General features: G+C 54.0%; 1 non-coding gene across 1 annotated transcript; it reads left to right on the top strand.

Moving 5' to 3' along the window:
• Positions 1–374: 374 nt before the first annotated feature.
• LOC147709227 (U6 spliceosomal RNA) lies at positions 375–481 on the top strand. The gene has a single exon (XR_015296915.1). It is a non-coding gene; the product is annotated as a U6 spliceosomal RNA (small nuclear RNA).
• Positions 482–2435: the final 1954 nt, after the last annotated feature.

Below are 2435 nucleotides of genomic sequence, written 5' to 3'. Positions count from 1 at the left end.
TTGTCGGCTGGCCGGCCTCCTTCTGCAGGCCCGGTTCTTGGGCGGAGGACGCTGCTTGCTCGGGGGTTGTGGCTTTTGCTGCTGGGTTCCCGCAGGTCTTCCACGTTCTCTGCCTGTGCCCAGCGCGGGGCGTCCTTCTCGCGATGGCGCGGTCGGCTTGGTGCTGTCCCCGCATCCGTGGTCCCCTTGCGGGTCTTGGTTTTCCGGTCTGAGGGTTTTCCAGGGGCGAGGCCCCTTCTTCCCTGTGGGCCCGGTGGGCGGCCTTGCGGGCCGTACACTGTCCGGTGTTCGCCGGCCTGGTTTCCCTGGTGGCTCGATTGGCTCCGAGGTTGTTTATCCTTCGCCCTCGGACGCTCTGCCGGTCTCCCCCGTGGGTGCTCGCTGCCGCAGCACATATACTGATATTGGAACGATACGGAGGAGATTTGCAGGGCCCCTGCGCAAGGGTGACTCGCAAATTCATGAGGCGTTCCATATGAGTTCCCTCTCTCGGACGTGCTCTTCGGGGTCCGCCCTTTTGGGCCCCGGCCCTCGGTGGCTTTGCGGTTCCGCGCCTTTCAGGTGATTTTTCCCTGGTGGCAGTGGTGTCTGCTGGGCGGAGGGGCGTGCGGGGGTCGTTCCTCCGCTCCCCGCCCTTCTTGCGGGTTTTGCCGGACGTGGTTGTTCCTCCGGCGTGTCCCCCGTGTCCTTCCCGGGGTTCCTTCCCTGGGGTCCCGGGCTCGGGTGGTATTTTTACCGCTTTTCCCTGCCGGCGAGGTTCCTCCCTCGTCCGTGCTGGTTGTTCGGCGTGCTGTTTTGGCTTCTCTTGGCCGCACGTCTTTCCTTTCCCGGTGGGATGGCCTGTTTTGTGTCTTTTGGCCCGGTTCGTTCGGGCCACTAGCCCTCGTTCCACCTTGGTTCGCTGGCTTCCACAGGCTATCTTCCTTTCCTACGCTTCGCTGGGTTCGGTGGATCCGGCGGGGGTCCGGGGTCGGTCCACGGGGAGTGGCTCGGTGTCCTGGGCCCCCTTCAGGGTGTCTCCTCTGTGGAGATTTGTCGGGCGTCGGCGGTGTCGTCCCCCGCCTTGTTCTTGGGACTCTTTCAGTCCCGGGGGACTTCGCTGGGGCCGTTCGGCGTGCTGGTGCTGCGGCTCCTGGCTGGCCTGCTTTTCCTTTATGTCTTGATTTCAGGTTTCCTGTGATCCCTGTTTTCTTGTCGTTTATTCTACTTCAACCTTGGGTTGGTTTCCCTGCATCACTGTGTGGTGTTGTTCTTCTGGTGGTCAATGAAGCCTTGTTGGCTTGGGTATTTGCTCACTATGTAACTCAGGGGGCGAGGAAGACTTACGAGGAGGTAATGCCCCGGTTACTTACCGGTAATCTTCATTACTCCGAGTATAGTCTTCCTCGCCACATGAGTTCCCTCCCCCCCTCCCTGTCTGGCTATCGGCTTCATTGTTTGCTTGGTAGATCAGGCTGTTGGTTGGGCCGGTCCGCCTCTTATAGAGGTCAGGTGGGACTGGTCGGCCATGTTGGGAGGGGGTGGGAGGTGGTTTCTTTTTGCTTTGGAGGGTTCTGTTGTGGAGCTAAAGCTCACTATGTAACTCATGTGGCGAGGAAGACTATACTCGGAGTAATGAAGATTACCGGTAAGTAACCGGGGCATTAGTGCTGCACTATGTGAGTTTTGTACTGCAAATGTTTTACAACAGGAGTTAAGGTGTCTGTGGTCCAAAACTAGACGATAGGAATTGTCTGGCTTGGAGACAGGAAACAAAGGATTTGTTCATTTGAGAGGTGCATGTTTCGATCACCCCTTGATATTCCAGTTGATCTAAGATCTCCCTGACTTGCTTTTTAGCTTCTTGTTTAACTGGGTACTGTCTTTGTGTAGTGAGCTGATTTTTTAACTGGATTTTGTGGTGAGGTGAATCCTCATCCCATCCTACATGATTTTTGTATAAAGCAGGAGCTTGGGCTACTGCCCATTTTCTTGCCAATGTGTATTTTTTTATGAATCGGGATATGATTCGAGAAGGCAGGCATAATAATGTCTTTGCCATGAGGGCACTCCCTGACAAACTCTAATGGCCAGTCTTTCTCAGCTAACAGAATGTCATAGCCTTTTGAAAGCTTTTCCCAAAAGAGACCTTTTATTTTCCTAGTTTTATCTCCCTCTATACGTAATGTTATTTCATATAGTTTATGGGGCACACTAACTCGTGTGTCTGCAGTTTCCACCTGAATGTACTCATTTGTGTCCACTGTCTCCAGAAGATTCATCAGGATCTTGTGAGCTATGCTCACTTCTGCTGCTCTGTCTAGCATTGTCTGTGCCCACTCTCTGATTTTCAGTTGTGTCCTCGGAATTCTCGGCATGTTTAATTTTAATGCTTGCTGCCTTCTTTCTGGGAAATTGTAATTTTTTACTTTTATGAGCAGGTTCCTTGTCTTTGG

Source organism: Lissotriton vulgaris, chromosome 6 (assembly GCF_964263255.1).
Source record: "Lissotriton vulgaris chromosome 6, aLisVul1.2, whole genome shotgun sequence".
NCBI lineage: Eukaryota > Metazoa > Chordata > Amphibia > Caudata > Salamandridae > Lissotriton > Lissotriton vulgaris.
This window is presented reverse-complemented; position numbering and strand designations above follow the sequence as displayed.